We start from the raw sequence: 14,996 nt of genomic DNA on the forward strand, positions 1-14,996 counted from the left end.
CGGGATTACACACAAAATATACGAAATTTCCATGTGTCAATAAATATTTGAAAATATTGATCACTTGAAATATAGAAATGTGTAATAAAAATGTTTGTATTAAGTATTCAATAACTGGAAAATAGTTCATATGCCGTAAAACAAAACCAAATAGTTTATATGCCGTAAAAACAAACTCCAAATAGTTTGTATGCCATAAAACAAAACCAAATAGTTTATATGCTGTAAAAAACCCAAATAGTTTATATACCATGAAACAAAACCAAATAGTTTATATGCCATAAAACAAAACAAAATAGTTTATATGCATTAAAAACAAAGGTAAATAGTCAATACGCCGTAAAACAAAACCAAATAGTTTATATGCCGTAAAAACAACGAAGTACTTTATATACCGCTAAACACAGCCATGCATGTGACGTAAAACATAGTTCATATGCCATAAAACAAAACGAATAATTAATATGTTGAAAATTAAAATGAAATAGTTCATATATGGTAAAACACAACCAAATAGTTAATATGCCATAAAACAAATACAAGTAGTTCATATGCCGTAAAACAAAGGAAGTAGCTCATATGCCGTTAATCAAAACCAAATGTTTGATACGCTGTAAGTGAAAACCACATATATCGTAAAAAAATCTCACGAAACCAAACGAAGTGTAACTAGTATCTAGACTCTAGATGGTAAACCACATCGCCATCTTAAATTTAATTCATTGCAGCTGGTGTTACGTAGCGCAAAGTTACCATCGAGTTGTCGCTATGTAATCATTCAACTAAAAAAGTCATTTACAATTAATCATACTTGAATCAACTTAAAATCCTATCTTGTCTTCTCGCTGGGAAGGCATGACGCGTGTGCGTTGTGTAACTGATGAACTACTGTCAATCTGACTAACTGTAATAAAAAGCCATCTGGCACGCTTATCACCTTACTTATTCAATTAATTATTAAAAAAAAAAGTCTGAATGTTGTTTGCGAAAGAAGCTTCGTTTTAGAGATGTAAAATGTAATAAACTACGTTTTTCCTTGTTGCAACATTGCAACATGTTCAAAAGATCAGAAAAGAAAGCAACAATAAAAACGTGAAGATATAAACAAGGCATCGTGCGTTCTCTGCACCGATCATAGTCCTTGTGCAAAGATTTTGATCCTCCAGTCAACCCTGTGACAAAAGAATTATTCCTTTAAACAAAAATCAACGGACCAGTTTATAAGCGAATAATAATAATATTTTTTAAATTACAAGTAGCACTCTTCCTGTAAAGGTTGAATAGAAAACTTGCAAGTCTTGCTTAAATAAATCAAAATGCATTAAACAATGGTATAATTTAGAGTTCCAAGGACTCAACCTACCCGGCGGGACTGCCGACAACTCTTTAGAAAAATCTACTGCCTTTGTCGAGTATTAAACTCCAAAAACCTCCTAAAAAGGGACCAGACCGTCTCCTGAAAAATGACTGATTCTGGGCGTTGTTACATGATCAAAAGTCAACCACGCAGAGGTTGACCACTCGTGATATCCATCGAAGATAACGTCCAGACTAACCACATTCGTTGAGGCTTATCTGTAGATAATCTAGGACAAAGACCGGTTCCTGCATTACTTTCTGAACCAATGTTGCATTTACATTTTCAATAAAAGAAAATACCTCTTGGATAGTCGGACTTCGGTCACAGATATTTTCAATTCTTAGTGTATCCCTATCGCATTCTTTCCCCAAAAATTTATCATCTACAAAGTCTGCCACTCATGTACATCAGCAAAACGTGTAGCGCAGAACATGTTTATACATGCATCTACAGTTGTGTCATCAACGTAGATATAAACAAATGATTTCAAAATAATTTTGAATGATTATTATTAAAAAGTAAGAAAAAGTTGGGTCCAGAATAGAGGCAAAGTATGCCAGCGTTGATACTATTTATCGGCAGATTTATGTCTAACGAAAACACTTTTTTATAAATAGATCAAGCAGAAAGTATTTGATGGTTGAAAAAGCATTTCCAAATATACCACATCATACAGGTTTGTGAAGCAAACCTTTGTGTTAAATCTTATGAAACATCTTTTATACATTGAGTGACATTATCGTAGAAGCAAAACCTTCAACGAGATATAAACCCATCTGTGCGACATCACAATTAACGGCTTCTCTTTCAGGATAAAATTTATATTGCTTGTCGTTAGGTAGCTTGATCTTCTGAGGTGTGAGGATTTCTTATGACATATTCACATAAACCTACTTATATCGCACAAGAGATTAGTCATACTATTAGATAAAAAAAAATCTGATCATTAATCATTAGCATTTTTAATTACTGGACGGATTAGTGTAATCTTCCAAAGGAAATAAACGCGTTTCTCTTGAAAGCAAAAAACATTATAGCTTTGTAGCCATAGGAATAAGTTCAGATGTTTGCGTGTTATAGAGAAATACAATAGGGTTCAAAATAGACTTCGTGGCCTGGTGGGAGATGTCCTTTTCTCTTCGCTGCAACCTCTATCTCACAGAAGAGACGTTGCGAGTTTGTCTCTGCTTTATCGTTATTTTCATGGAAAGTGTTCAACTGAGCTTCAATCTATGGTCCGCCCTCGCCAAAATTTCACAAGAAACACTAGACTAGCTGAAAACATTATCAATAATTTTCCCCACTCTTTATCTGTACCTAAACCTAAACATAGATTCCATGATCAAAGCTTATTTCTTAGAACTGCACGCCTGTGGAATTGTCTTCCGTCTTCCTGCTTTCCAGCTGTCTATAATATGGTTGTCTTCAAGTCCGACGGGAACAAGTTTCTGATGAGCCGTTCCACTTAAGTTAACAAATTTACCGAACTTCCATTACTATCGATTAATATATTGCCCTTTTGACTACTCTACACTCTTTAACCCTTATCCTCGAGTGGCCTATCGGCCTTGATAAGTGGTGACGCCTATGTAAAAAAGAAAAAGAAAAAAAAGACCAGTCCTATTGCTGGCATTAAGATTCCTTTTATGTTTGACAATATCTCGGGCAGATATATGAATATCACTGGAAATGTACTAGCAGTAGGTGGCCTTCATCACAAAGGATGGAATTGGGAATAAATATTTTCACAAAAAGCATGGCCTTATCAAATTATACTAAAACCACATCTAGTTCATTAACGATTATTAGAAAATATCTCTTCAGTAACCGTTTTGTTACTGACTCATACAGGTTGGCCATAAGGCTCTTTTATGTTTCCTTTTAACCTGTTTGCAGTACTATTTGTCTATAAAAAACCCTTCATTAGTAACGGAGCATTTATTCCGATTATAAGAATTGAAATGAAGCACAAGTATTAGTGTAACATAGCTGTCTGTTTAATATCTATTGACATTATTTGGATAAATTTTCAGATATACTGCAGGCGACAGAGGACACATTCTAAAGCTACCACCACTTTAGAATCAATGGATAATGTGATAGAAAGGGGCATTAGAGGTCTCACTTGACTTAGAGCATTAGATGTTCACTGTTTAGAGAGGCATCAATAAGGCGTTTAACATATTTCGGTGCAGCAGTGGCTTTACCAACGCTCTAGATCAGCTCATGAGCAAAGAAAAAGATTATAAGAACACTTTCCTCCGGAATCAGTACCTGTTTAAATAGACTGGATATTGTACATTGTAAACCTTAAGTCATCATTGATATGAATGTTAGCAGAAATATAAAAAGAAAACATCTTGTCACTTTTTCGAAGATTCGTGCAATGACACTGACTTTATATCTATTAGACCATAAAACATTAAAGACGAAAGAGATGGTGTTAACAAATGGAACATGGAAACACATACCGGCTATTGTATAGTCTTCAGTTGAGATGTCCTTACCAGAGGTAAAACCGTTATTGATGTAAGCACAAATACCATGTCCATTCCGATCTTGAAGGTTGTGTTTAGAGGTCATGTTAGAATAAACTAGCAACTTGTTCAAGTCACCGACAGAAATTGGTTAAATATAAGTTTCACTCAAAAACACCAGGCTATATTTAGTTCCATATAAATGGATTAAACCTGTGAAAGATTGAATCGCAGACCCATAACGATGTATAAATAGAACCTGATAGTAATGCTAGTATTGCACACAATTACTGAGTTTACGTTTATTTTTATTTTTTTATATTTGTTTAAGAATTTACCATAATGGAAATATAGGTATATATATATATATATATGTATACAGTGAAGGCAGACCCCATAGATAATGAGTAAGTAAAGTACAAGTAAGGTTACAAAAATAGAACAGTCTATAATTTTCAAGGTAAATTTCTATTGAAAATAAGGGACAATTTTTTAAATTCTGAAAAATCTCATAATATTAATATTGTTCTTTATTTCATTGAAAACTAGCAGGATGTACCTGGCTTTATCCGGTCGTAAAATACGCTTAAATATATTTTAAATCATGCTAATTTCGTATTTATTATTACAAAGATAATTCTCTATTGACTATTATGTATATTGTACCAAATATATAGTAATGATTTTAAAAGATTGAGAAAATGACTTGGGTGCCATCAGGTAGAATCGAAACCAAAATATTTAGCGCTCCAGTCGCGTTCCCTACCGTTTGAGCTATCAACGAATATATAAGAAAGAGTTAAAATTAAATCACTTCAATTTATGGATGAGTTCTCGCATGCTTAAAAGTAATAAAAATATACCCCGGCAAGTTAAAATTAACATTTTGCATTTAACTTGCCGACATATTTCTGTACGCGTTATTGATCTATCAAAACAAATATTTTACCTGTTATAAACAATCCTTGGTGTATGATTATTATTGCCTGTAAAGCTCAGTGTTATGTGAATAGTATTTTAAGAGTTTAATATGGAATTGGAACAAAAAAAAGAGAGAAAGAGAAAAACAGGGACGGTAAAACTTTTAGTCTCTTCGCGGCTAGAGAAAAAAAAAAACGACTCTAATCTCACTACATTTTGATTTTATTTTTGTTCACTCCAAACAAAGCATTTTGACATTGAAGCGTAAAAGGTTACTGTGATATAATCCAGATTCATAGGGGATAGATAATGTATTGTGCAAAAAGAAGTTTGTTCACATTATCTTTGATTTCTTGCATGTTGGTACATTCGGTAAAAAGAGAGTAGAGAAATAATTCCAAAGACTACCGGTACTATAAAATAAGCTATTAAAGTAGAAAATATTTTGGAGCCTCTAAAGTGGATAGGTTGCGATATTTCACTTACACGCATAGAAATGCAGCACTGCAGCGATGTGACAGGAGTGAGGCTTAACAGACAATTTGCGATGTAATAGCTTAGATATTACTTTTGTATCCTAATCAAGAGGAAGAAGAGAGTGATTGGTTCACTAACCAAGATGTAGCAACAGGAATCTATATACGAGCGAATGGGAGGCTTTAAATACATATACTGGCACGTGTGATGTTTTCCAGCCCACAGAGAACACGTACCTATTTTGCAGCAGACTTTGTTAACATATTCGAATTAATTTTGTTTGATGATGTCAAACCGATCAGTTATGTTTGTATTTAATTATCTTAAACAATGCGTATTGCCACTTGGATGAGAGGGGATATTTATTAGAAGGGGCCATTTGAAAAGTTGAGCAGCGACATATCTGTTAACGGTACGTCTAAACTTCTGCTAGCTCAATTAAGGAAGGGAGAAATAGAGAGAATTCCAAAGTTTAGGAGTCTATGGGAAAAACTATTAGAGTAGAAGGCGTTCCTTTATCTAGGTATTTCAACAGTGAATGAGTTAGTCGGCTTCATGTACGTCGAGGGTCACAGATACTATGAGTTCATCAGAACATCCTCTTTAAGGATATGTAAAACAGGCTCAGAAATGAAAGATAATAGCGATGAGACAGAAGTTACAGCTTGGTCGATAGTGCGGGGTATATAAAATTGAAGACTCCTTTTAGACCTTGTTTAAGTGTTTATAAGGTTCGATTATGGTGACAGTTGCTGATTATATGATCTCATCCCATATCTTAACAAGGGGTACGTTATAAATGTCTGCACTAATATGTTACAGGTCAGTTGGCTCCGAGCGCAGCTGGCATGTCCAGGAGCTGCCAAAAACAGCCTATCATGCCTTGACAGAGTACAAAATAGACTTCGTGGTTTAGTGGGGGATGCCCTTTTCTCTACCCTGCAACCTCTCTCCCACAGAAGAGACGTTGTGAGCCTATCCTTGTTTTATCGTTATTTTCATGGCAGGTGCTCGTCTGAACTCCAATCCCTGGTCCCCCCTCGCCAATCTTTCACGAAAAACACCCGTCTAGCTGAATCCACTGTGAAAAATTTTCCCCACTCTATATCTGTGCCTAAATCAAAACGCGGATTTCATGAGCAAAGCTTCTTTCTTAGAACTGCACGCCTGTGGAACTCTGTTCCGTCTGCCTGCTTCCCTCCGGACTACAACTTGGATGTCTTCAAGTCTAATGTTAACAAATTCCTAATGAACCGCCCCCCTAATTAAACACTTCATAAAATCTCCTCACTAACGTGATGTACTTACAATAACCCTTATCCCTGAGTGGCTTCCGGGCCTTGATAAGTGGTGATCACTGTGTAAACAAAAAAAAAATGTTACTATAGCATTATAAGAATCGCAATTGTAGCACTCACACATCGCATTTGTTATCGTGTGGTTGGCTTACTTTCTAAGTCCTCGTTTTCTATCATGAAAAATAATGTTTTCGTTGCTATATGACTCTATCATTGCACTATTACGTCCGTTAAATGTTTGTTAGTTATATTTTCGTTCGACAGAACGATTATCGCTCAACACTGAATTTGACGACAGTAAATAAGTACTACTGTCGTAAAAAATTTTTATCTCAAGGAGCCTGTTAGCATCACTTCCGGCATATTTATCGGCTAAAAATGTATTTTTCTTTTCGTTTTGTTTCTTTTCGTTTTTTTTTTTTGTTTTGTTTTTGTTTTAATGGCTGTATTTTCTTTCAGCGAAAGAATGCAAAGGATTTACGACCGACTTTTTTGTTATATTTAATAAACTACAGAAAGTATTTTCTTACATTTCCATTTAGAATCTCCTTATAATGGCACGGACAGAACAAGTTTTACAAGTAACAAAAATTGACTAGTTTCCACGATATTTCTTTGTGTTGAAACAGTAGTCAAGCTTGTCAAGTATTTTCGGTGTTTTCCTCTTTACTCTTTGGTATTTCCCACTTTATTCTCCCGTTTAATTTTACAGCGGTGAATACTGTATTGAAAGATACGCAGGTTTTAAACCAATGCAGTTTTTTTATTATTTTGTTTAATTTAAATAAGCTTTCTACGTGAAAACTGACAAAAGAAAACATAATTCTTCGTCATGATTTACAATCGGTAACACTTGGAAGATCATTATTGATCAAGTTCTTTCTGTAAAGACGAAGAGGAGGCTAGTTAAGATCAAGCTTCTCCCACTTCACCACATGGATCCATCTTGATGAAGTCCCCTGATTTGATAAGCTTCTGGGACTGACGTTTAGCCTAGAACTGAAACGGAACACTTTCACTAAATCCGCTTCCATATTCGATGACAAAATGGTTCGATTATTCTACCGCTCGAAAAAGTATACCACTTCGTGCGCAATCATATACCTGAGAAAGAGTCAAATATATCGGAAAATGGAGTACTGTTACTGCTTCCGAGGAAGCGCCGTACAGAACACCGTCACTTAACTTCTAAATCTAGTTGGATATGTCCTCTGCTCTACAGTACACATACTTTCTTACTGAAAAAACATCACTAATATTTATCTACTTTATCGTTACCTTTATGGCAGGTGCTCATCTGAGCTTCATTTTATGGTCACTCTACACGGTTTTATCTAGCGTTCCTTTGCCCTTTTTAATCAAAGATATATTTTCTACTTCTCCTTTTTAAATTAAGAGGAACTACATCTGCCTACTCCACTTGCAAAAAAAAGCTGCCATATCATAATGCACTGTAAAATAAAATCCACAACACTTGCGCCATGTCGAAACCACGACTCAGTCACTTATGACTTCTTGGGTTCTTAGTAAAACCAAATTTCAATTCCATGAGCATCTATCCACTACCGTCAACACTAGTCGTGATCAATAAAATCCTCGGCAATCAGCTGAAACAACAAAAATCGAATCCCTTTGCCTCATCAACACAAACAAATCATTGTCCTTGACTTTATAGACCAGATCTTCTTTCCACAGGGGCACAACTAAAAACTTAAACATCCCAAGCCTTACACTCTTTGTCATTATCGACATTCAATCATACTACTAATTCCGGGGAACAAAGCAGAAACCCCCTTCTACAGTCTACCTGGTGGTCAGCACACTAATTTTCGAAGATACATACCGATTCACTCGGACTTCACTAGATCCGGGGGCCACGACCATCCGATGACAGTTATAGAAAGGAAGCAATCCATACTCTAACCAACCTAACAATTTGCACCATCCCTACAGTGCCTAGCGGATCCTTAACTAGCGGCGAGGTATTATGTGAAATTTCCATCCCCTGCTGGGGTGTCGAGGCAATCAAAATCAAGCAACTCCACTTTCAGAGAACTCTAAAGGCCCTAACACTAGCCCTAACCCTAACCAGGTAACTTGATACTATCAGTCCCCTATGAAAATAGCTTAATTGGTCAATATATATCTTGTGTCGGCCCATTTATTCCACACCATCATCACATACGAGCGATCGCAACAAAATTGCCCACTGCCATCGTGGTTGTCAACGCATAATGTTAGGATACCCTTGATCGCCAAGAATGAGCCTTTACAAACGTTTGAAGACCGTCTGTGCGGCACAATCTCGCATCTTAACGTCATGTGGCGATCTCGACAATCTACCCGTCACATCTATAACGCGCTTTCCATAAGCACATGTCCCCTAAGAGATAATGTTTTTTCCTTATAAGAATGTGAAAACATTTTCCTGTGCCTCCCACCAAATCTACACGAATTTAGAGAAAGATCCTACGAAAAACAACAAAACAAAAAAAATACTCGGGACACTCCCAAAAACTAGAATAACCCCCGACTGACCCTTCCAAAACTTAAGATAAACTTGCTGACCCTTTTCTCATAATACAGTAATCTGTCTTTTATCCTTTTTTCGTCTATTTCCTTTTTAATAACCGTTTTAATATTTCGTCTTATTTATTTTCTTTTTAATAATTATTTAATAATTAACAATAAGTACGGCACAAGCCAAGATCTTTTCAACTCGCTCCAATCTGAACAATACAATACAATACAAAATAAAATACGAAAGAAAATGTACAAAAATCGTGTAAAATCACATACAGTCGTTGACATTAAAAAATAACGATTCCCTTCAACAAACATTTAAAACACAAATATTTCACAAGTCCTGTTTCAAAAGGAATAAACATTTCAAAACAATAAAGAAAAACGCATATCTATGCAACCAAAATTTCCACGTCAGCAAAATTTTGAGGGGCCGACGCAAAAATTTATTACTTTAATAGAAAATCATCAAAACCGAATAAAACATTTCAACAAATAAAATTCGGAATCACTTACATCGTTTCATTCAAAAAATGTTCCAATTAGTCCTTTTGATTCGTAACAAACAACCTTGCAGAAGACGCCATCTCGTCTACGCCCATGTCATATTAAATAATAACTGTTTGAGTAAAAGGTCATTTACCAACAAGAATTCACAATTTCTTTAAAAAATCAAAAACAATAAACATTTCATCAAAATCGCTAAATTAAAGGTATTTTACATTTACATCGTTTCATTCGAAAAAAAGTTCTAATTAGTCATTTTAAGTAGCAACAAAACCTTCTTCAGAGACTCCACCGCTATACCAAGAGGCTTTGTACCTCACACAAAAACCCACGTGTCAAAGCAGTCGTCTCTTTTTCATCAGTCGCCGTACGGTAACTTCTTCCTCTCTTTTTTTCGCTCCTTTTTTTTAATTACACGCACATTTTTAATGCATTATTCACAAATGACAAAATTATACAATATTCTTATAACACAACAAAATATCACTAATCATTTAAGCAAAAAGGATAAACCAGTTTTTTTTCTTACTTTAAACACGCATTAAACAACGACTTTTTTCTCTTTGACACACAAGAGAACAGAACACCATTTTGTCAACATTTAAGCGTTTCTTGTTTTGGGGGTCTTTTTTCCGTTCATGTTTGATTCTGGAATTTTGTTTTTGTTTAGTTGTATACTATTCCACTTTAATAATATCTTTCTTAGCTCTTTTTTATGTGTTTGTGTTTTCATTATATAATTCTTTTGTCTATTTTTCTTCTTTGCGTCTACAGGGTGGTCAAAAAGTCAGGTAATATGTTAAAGGTAGAAAAAAGAATATGATCCATTATAATCTCTATTCGTTTAATATTATTTGTTTAAATATTTGAGTGTAATATATAGACTACCCCTCCTGATTTCTGGCTTTGAGGCTATGTAAAGGATAGCGTTTATGGCAAGAAGCCTGATACAATAGCGTCTTTAAAGTTATTTATTGAAGAGGAGATTGCGCGGATATCAGCTGACATGATTACACGTGTTACACAATCAGTGGTTAATCGCTTCCAGCGATTGATAGAGAGAAATGGACGACAATTAACAAAATAAACATATTTCATGTTTGTTTCATTTTATATTTCAATGTATGGTACTTAAATATACGTGTATTGCTAATATCGTTTTTCTTTAAAATGTTACCTGACTTTTTGACCACCCTGTATATTGTTTTTATAATGAATTCATTTATTTACGAAAGTGCATTTTTACCTAAATGCGAGTTGAGAATAATTTTCCCTTTAACCAATCTGGCACCCCCCACATGGGGAGCGGTATATACAGGGTGGTCAAAAAGTCAGGTAACATGTTAAAGGTAGAAAAAACAATATGATCCATTATAATCTCTATTCGTTTAATATTATTTGTTTAAATATTTGAGTGTAATATATAAACTACCCCTCCTGATTTCTGGCTTTGGAGCTATGTAAAGGATAGCGTTTATGGCAAGAAGCCTGATACAATAGCGTCTTTAAAGTTATTTATTGAAGAGGAGATTGCGCGGATATCAGCTGACATGATTACACGTGTTACACAATCAGTGGTTAATCGCTTCCAGCGATTGATAGAGAGAAATGGACGACAATTAACAAAATAAACATATTTCATGTTTGTTTCATTTTATATTTCAATGTATGGTACTTAAATATACGTGTATTGCTAATATCGTTTTTCTTTAAAATGTTACCTGACTTTTTGACCACCCTGTAGTTTTACATGTGATCCCTACCTGTTCTTCGTTGTGTCTTTTTTCCTTATTCTTTTCCTCTTTTTTTTCTTCGTGGTAACCAGGTTTTTTAAATCTGCGACTTGAGATCACAGAAGATCATGGCGACAAAATTAATATGTATGTTGTGTAGCTTTGTGTGTTGTTATTATCTAAATCATGCTTATATTTTCCTGATTAATTAACGGGGCGTATATATGTAAGTTGTGTTTATGGTATAAGGGACTGTTGCCTTCGTCTGTAATGTCTATTCTAACGGCCCGTGACTCGTCTAGTTTTTGTGTGCGTGTCAGAAAATATAATACACGTAATATAACACCATAGCTGTTTTTGCTGTTGGTCGCTTCTGGGAGATTCCGCAATCATCTTTGGGGGAGCTGGAACTTGTTTAAAGAAAACGCTTCAAGACCGGACCCTAGGACAAATGAGTGTTTTGTTACATTTTTTATTCACTCCCCGTACATCTCGTCTCAGCAGAACTGGAGTGAATCTTGGTTTGTGGTTTCTCTATTTATCTCTCTCATGGGGAGATACTCTTAACCCATCTTGCTTGTTCTGCGTCTCAAACCCAACTCAAACTATGCTTTTGCAAACTGGAAGACGTGACACGTGACACGTCACGTCAGGTTCTCCATTCGGATACTTCCGGTAGAAAATATCGGTCATAAAGTTAGATATATGTGTCAAAAGATGATCATTCAATTCTCTGTTGTTTATTTTTCGATAGATAGATAGATAATTATATAGACAGGCAGATAGTTAGAAAGATAAATATATAGATCGATAGGTAGACAGATAAAAAGAAAGCAGACAATTGATGCTTCCACACGGTTATTATCTAAGCGAACTACAACTATGTGGAACATATTATCACGAGGCCTCTTACTTGTCTTGCTATAACATTGCCATTTCAACACCAACGGAAACAATCTCTTGCTTAGCTGTCATCTTAAACAATTAATATTTATGTCAGATTCAATTGTCGTTACTAATCCATCGTTAATGTTAACCAACAGATTATCTATTGCACCAACGAAGGAACGTATTCACTATTATGTTGCTTAAATCAATCAGGACGCTCTAACATCAGTCTTCATATTTTAGTCTTATCATGTTTGTATATATATATATATATATATATATATATATATATATATATATATATATATATATATATATATATACGAGAATCAGTTCTAAGATAAAGCCTAAAATTCTTAAACTCAAACTGTCGACGAGCTACGAAGATTAAACCGAGCGAACTATTGTGTTCTAGAATTTATTTTCCAACATAGTCGCCACCACATTAAATGCATTTTTGCCAGGAATTCAATAACGTAGCTCTGTTTCTGAGGAAAAGCAAGGGCTTCTTTTTAAAAGTCTGACGCTTAATATATCTGCATCAGAGAGATTAGATCAGGAATACACACGTTTAATTATTATGACTATGCAAATTGCAATCGCTTATAGTCCATTTAGGTTGGACAAAAAGGAGGCATTTGATTTGAAACCCTCTCCTCATATATAAAAATATATATAAATATATATATATATGCATGTATACGTATATATGTAAAAATACGTATATAATTGTAGAATACACATACGTATATATATGTATACAAATATATATATATATATACGCATATATATATGTATATGTATGTATATATATATGTGTGTGTGTTTGTACGTATGTATATTTGAAACTGGTATATTCAGGACACAATTTTTTCCTTCAAACAGACATTATTAAATACAACGGAGATACTTTGCGTTATGATTTTTTTTTTGGTTTTTCGTATTATCGTTTTGATAAGCCGAATATATTGATGGAAATACCATAGTTTTCAGGAGCGCTTTCGATACAACTGCGAATCATTTTCAGCAGTTGATGAGATGAAAGTAAATATATATATATATATATATATATATATATATATAGGATTGATATGTAGTTTACTTGAAGCATTGTGTTGGATAGGTATGTAGTAGAGATTTAGAAGGCTATCACAATGCGAGGAATGAAATATAGTCGTTGTTGGTAAGAGAAGACGAGAACAAGTGGCGATTTACAAATCAATAAGTACATACGTATATTTTATACATACATATATTCATTCAGTTGTATTGGTAAAATGTCTTCCTTGTTATGTCTGCGACAATATCCATTATTAATTTCGGAAAAATTTCCTTTTCAAATGGTGGGCGTAACAGATCGATTCAAAGCATGCTAGATGATGGAGCGGAAGTTGGGTAGCTATGTGGGGCCTCGGAGCAAATGTGAGTAGGGGATTTATGTTTGGTCTGATTAGGTAATTAACATGTTTATAATTTTTATTTATTTCTATTTGTTTATTTGTCTTTTTTTGGTTTATAACTTGTTGCTTTAGCTTGAGCTTGTTTTTATTTTGTATGTTCTCTATTTTGTTGTCTTTATCATTATTACTATTATTTTTTTTCTGCTGATATGTGGGGTTCTATGTTTATCTAGGTCACGTAAGTCGCTAGTGGGCTGTTTCCTGTTAGCTAATGAAGGATAGAGTAGGGGCGGTGGGGTGCGGGGTGGTGCGCTCCCAGTCGGGAGCTGGGTGTTTAGGTTAGTGTTGCCAGGAGTAAGAAGATAGGTGGGGAGGGGGGCATTGGGATGACATTCCTTGGGAGTTGTTAATTTATTTATTTCCATGAGATTATAAGTGGTAGTAGATGAGACATTTTCTTCTTTTTTTTTTACTTTATTTTTAATTGGTTTGTGTTACTTCAGTTAGCTATATTTTAATTTTTTTTGTTTTAAATATATACTGCTGTTTTTTATTTATTAAATTTCTTTTATTATATTATTATTTTTTTATATATAATTTATATGGGAGGGCTTGTAGTAATGTCCTATCTGGATTGTGAGTTGGGCTGTGAGCGGTGTGCAGTGGTGTATCTGTTCTAATGGGTTATGGTTGTAATGGTAAGTCTTATGTGGGAGCCGCATGTAGAGTTATATAATGAATGAAGATCCGAGCTCCAGTCTGTTGTTGAGTTCTGGCCGCAATTTGGATATTAGTAATGATTCTTTTATGCGAAGATTCCTAATATTGCATTCTGTGATTAAAATATCGACTTTAATAGATGTATTAGTGTTTCTGCAGGTGTCGAGGTGTTTGCAAAATTATGATGCTTGTGTTTGTGTGTTCCTTGACTCTTATGTGTAGGGGTCTCGTGGTGCTGCCCACGTAGAATTTTCCGCAGGCGGAGCATTCTAGTCTGTATACTACGTGTGTACGGTGGCAGATTGTTGCGGGGTATACGGGGCAATTTGATAATGCGCATGGTTGTGGGTCCTCGTTGTGCCTGCGTTTAGAGAGTTTCTGTCTAAGGGATGGCCCAGAGTGGGATAGTTGCCTATTAAGACCCTCTCTTCTGATAGCCCTGCGGATAGCCGTTGTGAACTTGTTGCTGAGATGGGGCATTTTAAGGAAGCAAGTATTGGTGGGGAAGCTTCTTACACGTTTTCTCGTGTTCCAAAGGTGTTTAATGACAGTGCTGGGGTATCCGTTTGTCTCTAGGACCTGGTGGAATCGTTTTGTGCATTCTGTCTTGTCTTTTGGCTTGCTGCATTTGTTTTGGATGCGGGTGATCTCATTCCTAGCATATCCGATGATGGCTTTAGTAGGGAGGGCCG

The sequence above is a fragment of the Euprymna scolopes genome, chromosome 6 (genome assembly GCF_053919585.1).
Source record: "Euprymna scolopes isolate OS-2025 chromosome 6, ASM5391958v1, whole genome shotgun sequence".
NCBI classification, from domain to species: Eukaryota; Metazoa; Mollusca; class Cephalopoda; order Sepiida; family Sepiolidae; genus Euprymna; species Euprymna scolopes.